A 10,971-nucleotide genomic window follows, 5' to 3' on the forward strand; every position below is an offset into this window, starting at 1 on the left:
GCCAGTGTTTAAACGTATTCTATCTTGTGCCTGTATCTGGCACACAGTAGGAGCTTAATACATGTTTATTGAATAAATAAGCTTGTTCCTGCCATATAGGTACCTCCTACCTCATATGTTTGCTATCTGCTTAGGTTAACAGTAAGCATCGCATGCTCTATAATTTTCTATTGTAAATTGTGGTCCAAGAACCAGCACTACTAGGAAACCTGATAGAAATGCAAATTCTAAGTCTCCACCCTGGATCTATTAAATCAGAATCTGCATTTTATCAAAACCCACAACAGACTAATGTACATGAAAATGTTTGAGAAGCACTACTCTAGACTATAAGGTATGTACGAACGTGTGGTTCCCACTCAAGGGAATTGCAATTTAAGTTGGAGAGAAAAATCATCCCCATCATAAAACACAACAGGTTAACATCATAAAACTAATACCACTGCAAAAGAAGGACAGCATTAGACATAGTAAATCAAATAAAGTCATAGAGAATAAAATAATGCAATATTTCAAAGAGCTCTTCTTAGGCAGAGTAGAGAACACAGAGCATTCTACCTCTCTAATAAAGATGCTGTCTGCGAGGGACTGGTAGAGAGTGCCCTGCCTGGTACATAGTGTTTGAATCATAGTGAAGACAGACCACAACAAAATTCATGTGGTTAGCTCCATATCGTAACTTGAAGTGAAGTTCATCCATACAGTGGATAAAGAGTCAGGATCTGAAGGTAAACTGCCTGTGTTCAAATTCTGGCTTAAACACCAACAGTTGAAATGATCATGTGACATTGGGTGCATTGTTTAAACCTCAGTTTCTGTTTGGGAAATGGAATAATAAGGTACTTAACTTATGAAATTGCACTGAGCATGAGATGAAATAATCTCTGCAAAACATTTAGAAGAATACCTAAATAAGAATACTTCAGAAGAACACACAAATAAGCACCCAATAAAAACAATGACTGCATCATCATAATCATTCTGAAACACACAGGCAGTGGTTAATTTTGGTGTGGCTTCTCTGCCCTGATAAGCTTAATTCTATGTTGTCTTATCCCTCTTTCTGCTTTCCTATCCCAAAACATGGCTGCTATCTCATTATGGAAACAGTTGACCATAAACCTCTTAATCTTATATAAAAATATTGTGCATATTTCTCAGGAAATGTTCATATTTTGCATGAGACTTCAAAGGCATTGATGGCCTCAAAACGGTCTTTAATCACTATTCTGAATGTGGTAGAATGAGATGATTAAGAGTAAAACTCGTGAAGTCAGCAACAACAGGTTTGAATTCCAGTCCTGACTTCACTAATTGTATGACTAAATATGTCTCCCTATCTTTCAAGTGGGGATAATAACACTATCTTAATAATGCCATTTACTGTGAAGCCTTGTGTACCAGTCCAAGGATGTGCTGTATGAAATGGTACTCTGCAATTGTAAAGAACTTCCAGATAATATAGCAGTGACAGCTATTATATTGGGTGATTTCTCAAATGTTTTCTCACACAACAGAACACACTCGATCCAAAGAACCATTCCTTTAGAAAGCTGCAAGTAGGCCGGGCGTGGTGGCTTATGCCTGTAATCCCAAAACTTTGGGAGGCCAAGGTGAGCGGATCAAGAAGTCGGAAGTTTGAGACCAGCCTGGTCACCATGGCAAAACCGCATCTCTACTAAAAATACAAAAATTAGCTGGGTGTGGTGGCGGGCTCCTGTAATACCAGCTACTCGGGAAGCTGAGGCAGGAGAATCACTTGAACCCAGGAGGTGGAGGTTGCAGTGAGCCTAGATTGTGCCATTGCACTCCAGCCTGGGCGACAAGAGCAAAAACAAATAAATAAATAAAGGTGAGTCACAGTGGCTCACACCTGTAATCCCAGCATTTTGGGAGGCCGAGGTGGGAGAATCACCTGAGGTAGGGAGTTCAAGACCAGCCTGACCAACATGGAGAAACTCCATCTCTACTAAAAACACAAAATTATACAAAATTACCCGGGCGTGGTGGTGCACGCCTGTAATCCCAGCTACTTGGGAGGCTGAGGCCGGAGAATCACTGGAACCCAGTAGGCGGAGGTTGTGGTGAGCCAAGATCACGCCATTGCTCTCCAGCCTGGGCAACAAGAGTGAAACTCCGTCTCAAAAAAAAGAAAAGAAAAAGGAAAGCTGCAAGTATAACGAGCTGGTCAGGGGACTATTGCGCCCATTACTTGTGCCCCTGCCATGCTTACAAAGACTGGGATAGTTGAGAAGTGTAGCAAGATGGAAACAGCACTAGAAGAGGATCAGTTCAAAATAATGTTGCTTATGCAGAGCCAGGTGAATGGCAGCAGCTCATGGCTTGACTGCTATGGGCTGCCGTACTTTGATCTCCAAACAGAATATCTGAGACCGACATGCCGGATGTGTCTTCCAGGAAGCAGTTTTCTCTTCAACAACACATTTCCAGGCAGTCTTGCTGTCCTGCTTCCATCTGTCAACAACAAAAATCAGTGGAATATAGGATTCAGAAGTCAAAAGATTTAGCTTCTTTAATTAAAAGGGGTCAAAGCAAAGTAATATGGAGATAGGGAAGAAAAACAATCTCCACAAGTAGATCAAAATGTGAATCCGACTTTGGACCTAGACATTTACACGTTGTAATCAAGTGGATTGCCAGGAAGCCAAGATTACGTAGCTGAGAAGCAAGTGAGAATGAGACTATGCGAGTGTGATAACAGCTCTATATCCATAACACTTTCATCTCAGAGTACACTTGTGCTTCATATGCATTTGCCAGCAGCTTTCCTGCCTCTCAAGCAGGAGTCTAATGGGAAGACAGCAAAAAGGGAAACATCAGGAAGTTAGATTTTTGTATAAGCCAGTGGGACAAGAGTAGGATAGCCCTGTATCAAGTGCACAGAGAAGGCTTCAGAGTTTTTGAAGATGTGTTAGTGTCTTCGTCATGTGCCTGAACAATTCATTTCAGTCAACGAGTCTTTCCCAGCTAGCATTCCTTTTGAATTTATAAAACAAAAATGCAGTCTCTTTCTTACCGTTTTCAAATCAGAAACAAGGATATTAAATCAGTTCCTGAAGAAATGACATAGGAGAGCTATTTAAGGCTTCAAATTCTTGATAATGTGAAAAAAAAATAGAATGAGATTGGGTGTTTCCTGTCTCTGTTTAAGATGAAATCATTGTACGTGTTAGCCTACGACCATATTTAACGCATTTCCTACGTCTTTGCATTTGTTCACATTTTCTTCTCTTTGAGCTTTACTGCTTGAGTGGTGCCAGTAATGAAGGGGAACACATTTGTCTTTCATAACTGTCAGAGATGACACAAAGAAGCAAAATGAATGTGGGAGGTGCTGTTTTCTTTCTAATTAACAACGGTTTTCAAGTATTTGTGTAAGGAATGGAAGTCAACATTCGAAGGGCTTGAATCTATTGCCCTTTTCAATGTTTTCCTTTAAGAAAAAAAAAGAGATAAATTTTTATGTAGGGAAATACTGTGTGTGCAATTCAATGGAAATGATAGGGACAGCTAGAAGTGAAATATGAAAAAAATTAAATAATCCAAGTACTGTAAAGCAATGCATAGTTGAAGGTACCTTATTACTTTATATTATACCTTCTCATTCTGAATAACTACTGTTATATAATATGAACCATTGATGTTTAATAATAGAAATAACCACAGTCAGATGCCAAATCAAGAAGAAAAGATCTGCACTTTGAAAAAAAAAAGAACTCTCTTTATGCATATGCCACATGTAAACGTTCAGGGCTTGAGCTCTGAAAGGAATCCTGCAGTGGGAAAGTATTGAGAAAAGCAGTTCTGAGCAAAAGAAGGGGGGGCGGGAGCTAGTTACAAGTCTGGTTCTTGCCCAGTTGAAGTAACTGACACTATGAAAGTCTGTCTAGGCCTAACTCTGTATGTGTGAACACCACCACCACACACTGACACCTTATCTTGTTGCCTAGTAGCAGCTGCAAGAATTAATTCAGTATGTGGTGTGTCCATCCATCAAAAATACCTACTAAAGTGTCTAATGAGAAGAATGTTCTGGATTATACATCTTAAGTGAATATAAAAAAAAAAAAACCACTCAGACTTTATGACTCACTATTTATCTGGAAAGACAAAAAGCAAAACACAAAAAGAAGAATGCCTCTGTAGTATAACATAGTGACAAATACGATATATTAGTATTGCAAAGTGCAATGTATTAACGGAAGTAAAGGACTGCTCAATGATAATGTTCACTGAGCACCATGAAAAGAAAATGAATATACTTGGGATGAGAATGAGGATTCAATCATTCATGCTTTCCTAAAAAAAGATGAGTTTTTAGCAGAAAATGAATTGATGGAGAGGATCTATGAAAATTCACCAGTGAACGGAACCATATCATAATGTAGGCATATACGAGTAACAGAAGAATGTGACTGACAGCAATTCAAGGCAATGTGCATTTCTTTGTCTCACTTAACAGGAAGTCTGGAGATCAGCCACTGGTGTTAGGTCTGCAGTCTCAGAGACAAGAGCTGGAAGTTCGTGATTGTCTTGGCTCTGTTTCTTGATCACAAGATGGCTGCTACAGCTCCAGTCATCATAACTTTGATCAAAATTTTAAAAAAAGAAAAGAAAAGGAGCAGAGAGGAGCGAACAAAAGGGGGACTAAAAGAATAAATGGGCCCCCTTTATTAGGAAAACTGAAAGCCTTTCTGGAGCCCCGACTAGCTGGCAAAAAGAGATTGGGAAAGACCGAGAGTCTGCCAAGGGACTGTGTCTGCCGCACTTGGACAGATGAATGTAAGAAAATACAGGTGATGGTGAGATTAGCTTGAGGGACTAAAACCATCTGGATGGGATTTTGAAACAGTTTTCCAAAGCATACACACGCACACACAAAACACAAAAGTAAATTGTGGGTAGAAATAATGTCTAGAATATCTTGTTTACAAAAACATTCACACCCTTAAAATAAACTTTCATACTTTTATGCACTGGAAAATTTCCACTTGTGACAAAAGAGCAGCCATCTCTGAAACAGGATATGGCAGTAATTTGCCACGCTGCACACAGGAATTTTCCAACACAGGTTAAGCATGGAAATAGAAGCCACTTTCACAAGAGCAAAACTACGAAAATGGGTTATAATAATAGACTATATCTGCCTAAAGAATCTCCCACCGATGTTCCACATTTCCATCTATCTCTTCTCTGGTTTGTTATCAAACAAGTGACATCTGTTTTATGTAGTGCTAAGGCACTTTATCTTGTTTGTGGATGTTTTATTTGTTCACAGGCATGCCCTGCTGGACACCCAGTACCATGTCCCTGGTTCCTTTAATGAAGGGGAAAATGAAGGGGGTTTTTGTCCCTACTTACTGCATGTCAGCGAAGTCTTTGTGCATGGGGTCTTTTGAGCCTCCTGGCAACACTGTGATTCGAAGTGTCACTATCCTGATCTGAAAGGGGAATAGTTTGAGGGTTAGAAAATTCAAGTTAGATGACTGAGAAAGAGTGAGTCATGGAGAAGCTGTGTGGTATCAAGCCACGCCAGTAAGACTGCAGAGCCAGGGGACACCACCCTGACGAGAATTCTACGTCACGTGCCGAAGACCCCAGCAACTAGCATAATTGCTGAATTATGTTATAAATTGAATATGTGAATGAAACCAATTCTCCTCTGGCCACGAAGAGAGAGAGAGAGAAAGAGAGAGAGAGTAATAAGCAATGAAATATTTTCCAGCCTTGAGAATACCAGGTCAATTTGATTCGAGCCATTCTGGTCATCTAAAAGCCTTTACAGGGTTTCACCAAGCTCTAAAACAAACCTAGCTGTGTTGCGATGTCCCTAACTATTTGCAACACTCAGAGACACCATCGTCCTATGGAAAGAGTGAAGGTTTTAAATCAAATCATCCTGGGTACAATTCCTAGTTGTACATATTGCTAGCCATTGTCTTTGGATGACTTGCTGGGCCTCCCTTTCCTCTTATTCATAGTAGGGTTAATAACAGCTATCCTGTAGATAAATATGTGAGAAGCACCTCACACAGGGCCTGATATGTGGTTGGCCATCTATGGAGAAGAGCCAACAACAGTGATGTGAGTCCTCTGTTAGCAGCACAATCTCCATGCAATGACACTCCCCTGGCTCAGGACCAGATACTCCCAATGTGACCCCAAAGTAAGCTAAAGAAAACAGAGTCAGCAGAACAATTCCCAGGTTTCTCTCTGCTCCAAACAGGGCAATTCAAGTCTCAGCACTACCTAATAAACAGCACAAACTTATAATAGAGTCAGGAGTGTTTGAGCACATAGGGAATGATGGAAGGACATCATAGATTAGAACTGTTAGTGGATCATACCTGTAATCCTTATGCTTTGGGGGGCCAAGGTGGGAGGATTGCTTGAGCCCAAGAGTTCCAGACCAGAGTAGGCAAGCTGGCAAGACCCAGACTCTACAAAAAAAAAATTTATTTTAATTAGCCAGGCATGGTGGCATGCACCTGTAGTTCTAGCTACTTGGGAGGGTGAAGCAGGGGATTCCTTGAGCCCAGGAGTTCAAGAAGATAGTGAGATATTATTGCACCACTGCACTCCAGCCTGGGTGACAAATCAAGATTCCACATCTAAAAAGTAAAAGTTAAAAAAAATTTTTTTAAATGAACTGTTTAGAGAATGGAAAGATGAAGGGGAGACATGAAAGAACATAAAAATAGAGTCATAAGGGAGGCATAATGTCAGAAAAATAATACACATATATATATGCACCAGAAGGATCAAATGCCCCATAATTAAAGGAGATGACATGCCAAAAATTTTTTAAAGACCTTTGAATTTCACAAGACCATAGTACTCCCAATAGCAGATGGAACGGAGTTGCCAGATTGTCATAAGCCAGATTGAGAATGCCTAGAAGGGTTGAGCAAGGTTTTGGAGGGATTATTTTAGAGCAGTTTCTCCACCTTGGTTCCATTGACATTTTGTGCCAGATAATTGCCGTGGGGGCTGTCCTGTGCTTTGTAGATGTCTAGCTGCATCCCCAACCTCTAACCACTGGATGCCAGTAGCTCCTCTAGTCCCCAAGGCATGACAGTAAAAAAAAAATATCTCCAGACATTGCCCAGTGTCCTGGAGGGTAGGGGAAAATGCAGCAATACCACCCTCAGTTGAAAACTACCACTTTAGAATGCAGAGACCTGTGTTTTAAACCACAAGGAAAGAAATACATAAATAGTTTCAGTGTCTTGTCACGTCAAACTTTTCTGTTTCATACCAATATAGAGGAAAAGTGCCAAAATTTCAAATGGTAAACAGAAGAAGAAAAATAGCAATGACTGTCAACTAAGGGGATGGAAATCAGCAGTTCTTTATTGTTGTTCTGTTCTGCAATAGTGCAAGTGAAGATAACTTTGGGAGAAAGTTTTGGACTGTAATTTTATTTAATTTCAGGGCATGGATGTAGGGTGGGCAAGTCCCAAAATTGGGGCTTATATCAGGATGATTGGTTCTTAACTTCACCCTGAAAGAATTCAAGGGTGAGCAGGAGGTGTTAGACAGCAACTTTTCCTGAAGCAGCAGTGTCCAGTAGCAGCAGAGGCACTGCTCCCTGTGGAGCGGGGCTACCCCAGAGGCAGTGTGCCCAGAGTGGCGGCTCAGAGGCAGTTCTACAGTCATATGTATACCTACTTGTAATTACATGCAAATTAAATGGTGGATTATACAGAAATTTCTAGCTAGGAAAAGGGGGGTAACTTCCAGGTTGTTAGGTTGTTGCCATGGAAAGGGGATGTAACTTCTGGGTGTTGCCATGGCAATGGTAAACTGACGTGGCACACTGGTGGGAGTGTCTTATGGAAAGCTGCCTCCACCTCATCCCTGTTTTAGCTAGTTCTCAATTTGTTCCAGTGTCCAAGCCCCGCCTTCAGAGTCAAGTCCTGCCTCCTAGCACCAAATTAAGAATATACACTCTCTATACAATAAAAAAATTCTAATAATTTGAGAACAAATGTCCAGCCAGGAGTTTTGAAAGAAATCAAAAGCTTTATAGTACTCTTACTGTATAGATAGAAAGAAGAAATGAATATGATAAGAAATTTTTATAGCTTTTGCTTGTCTTTTGGCTTTTTTAGACATGATGCATTTGGAGTCTTTCAGTTGTTCCGACCGCCCAGCTTTCTTTCTAAATGAAAGCTTTAGCATTCACTCATGAAATACTGCACCCCAGTTGCTCCTATTTTTAAACAGATTCTGCAGGGTTGATATTAGTATAGTTTAATGTTTTAGGCAGAAGTTCCAAAAAGAAATAATTCAATCCCATATATTTACTTAGTCACATATTAAAAGAAATATAATTTATAACAAACATCTGCTTTCCAGTCCTAGCATAACAGAAGGCAAAGAAAATTGGGTGTGAGCAGTGACATACACTCATGTGTATATGTAATTAAACCTTTTAAAAAAAAAGCTGATGGATTTTTTTCATACCAGTCCAACAATAAATAATACCTAAGTCAAAGTCAGGTCTTATAAAAGTGCTTTCTTAAATATAATGGGCTAATTCAGAAGGACACACCTGTTAAGGTCTTTCAGTTTAGAAAGAGCTGTCTGTGCCAGGTACAGTGGTTCATGCCTGTAATCCCAGCACTGTGGGAGGCTGAGGTGGGAGAATCACCTGAGGTCAGGAGTTTGAGGCCAGCCTAGCCAACATGGTGAAACCTCACCTCTACAAAAATACAAAAATTAGCCAGGCATGATGGCACATGCCTGTAATCCCAGCTACTCGGGAGGCTGAGGCAGGAGAATTGCTTGAACCCGGGAGGCAGAGGTTGCAGTGAGCCAAGATTGTGCCATTACACTACAGCGTGGGTAACAGAGTGAGACTCCATCTCAAAAAATACAAAATAAAATGAAAGAAAGAAAGAAGGAAGGAAAGAAGGAAAGAAGGAAGGAAGGAAGGAAGGAAGGGAGGGACGGAGGGACGGAGGGACGGAGGGAGGGAGGGAGGGAGGGAGGGAGGGAGGGCCGGGCGCGGTGGCTCAAGCCTGTAATCCCAGCACTTTGGGAGGCTGAGACGGGCGGATCACGAGGTCGGGAGATCGAGACCATCCTGGCTAACACGGTGAAACCCCGTCTCTACTAAAAAATACAAAAAACTAGCCGGGCGAGGTGGCGGGTGCCTGTAGTCCCAGCTACTCGGGAGGCTGAGGCAGGAGAATGGCGTAAACCCGGGAGGCGGAGCTTGCAGTGAGCTGAGATCCGGCCACTGCACTCCAGCCTGGGCGACAGAGCGAGACTCCGTCTAAAAAAAAAAAAAAAGGAAAGAAAGAAAGGAAGGAAGGAAGGAAGGAAGGAAAGCTCTCTGGGATAGATGTAGGTGACACTGCTGGAAAGCAAAACAACTGGTCAGTTCTGAGGGGTGGAAATTCAATAAAATGGATTATTTGGCATTGTGAACACACTTCTCTAAGAAAAATGATCGCATTTAATTCTCACTTTCCAATTGTTTGCCTTAAATTGCTTTGATAAGAACTTACAGGAAAATACTACAGAGATTGCTGTAGTAATTTATATACACCAAAATATCTAATGCTTATATTTTCTTCTGCTTCTTATAAAATATGTCCCTGAAGAAATAATGGATATTTGAAAAAGTAATTGCTGGATTTTCTGGAAAAGCCCCCAAAGATAAGGACTTTAATTTTTCAAATAGCCATTAGGTTAATATCAGTGAACTCTGGTATAGAGCATGTTCCAAGTGAGGTCATACTCTTGAGTTAATTCTAAAATAAGCTGTTTATTTTGGTTTGTTCCATGACTATAGGTTGTAACTTCATCTCAGGCCAATCAGATGAAAACTGCAGCTGTTAATTCAACAGAGACTACTCTCTAGTGTGAAGAGGTCAACTCTAACTCATGGCCATTACAGGAAAGTAACTCAAAGTGTTATTTTTTGGCTGAGAGACTCAGCCAAAAGATAACCTATTAATGTGGGGGGAAAAATCAACCAATATGTATTGTTTTGTGGTTAATCAATAATTCTACCTTCATTTAAGGGATACAAACAATATGTTTGCCATTCTGAATCATAATAAACAAAGAAAAATTCTACAACTAACTCAAACTTAACCTGAGTACTAGTTACAAAGTATCTGCACCTCTCTATAAATCAGCAAGGCAAATCAAATTCACAGTTAAATTACAGCCAGCTTCAGTTACTGTTTTAAAACTTTTGATAAACAGTATTTGAAATACTGTTTGTTTGAACCATGACTCAGATTATACGGTTTCAACCGGAAAAAAAAAAGTTACAGTAGAAAGGTAGCACATCCATCCTCTACAAAATAATGTTCCAAATGATCAATACGACCTTTGGTTACAAGAACAATAATCAACATTTTGTTCCATACCATAAACACTCTTACCCAAATATGTGGCACTGGGAAAGAGTCTTAAAACTAACAAGAGAAGTTGAAGTGAGATATTGTTTTTCATGTGCAACAATACATGTTTTTGATGCTGCAAAAGGATAATGATAAAAACAGAAAAGAAGCTCTTAGTGTTGTTTGGAAAACATCTTGCAGATGACTGCATCTGTGTTCGTTAATGAATTTTGCAAAAAAAGAAAAGGTAGCCATATTATCTCACCTTTGAGGTCTTGCAGTTGCCCATTCTTCACACTCCTTTTATGAAAATAAGATTAAATAACAAGAACAAAGGCTCATATTAGGGATTCCTTTTGAAAAGCAATCTTAGCACCCATACAGTTTAACCCAATTCCCTAACTTACTACATTTACATCTTTAATGTTTGCCATAATTGATGTTTAAAATATTTAACTCAAAGCACTATAAGAATCTGAAAAGTCAATTTGTGTTTAATATGCCTTGTTTATTAAAGCATAAAATTAGAAAACATATTTTCAAAAGATTATTCAAAAACTATGATTGAAGCAAAGAAACAGAAGTT

At 39.9% G+C, this 10,971-nt stretch overlaps 1 long non-coding RNA gene across 1 annotated transcript; it reads right to left on the minus strand.

The window, feature by feature from the left end:
- Nucleotides 1–2,099: 2,099 nt before the first annotated feature.
- On the minus strand, nt 2,100–6,544 carry LOC116270589. The gene is made up of 3 exons (XR_004178727.1): nt 6,369–6,544; nt 5,383–5,462; nt 2,100–2,475 (listed from the first exon to the last, which is right to left on the minus strand). It is a non-coding gene; the product is annotated as an uncharacterized LOC116270589 (long non-coding RNA).
- Nucleotides 6,545–10,971: the final 4,427 nt, after the last annotated feature.

The sequence above is a fragment of the Papio anubis genome, chromosome 15, assembly GCF_008728515.1.
Source record: "Papio anubis isolate 15944 chromosome 15, Panubis1.0, whole genome shotgun sequence".
Lineage (NCBI taxonomy): Eukaryota > Metazoa > Chordata > Mammalia > Primates > Cercopithecidae > Papio > Papio anubis.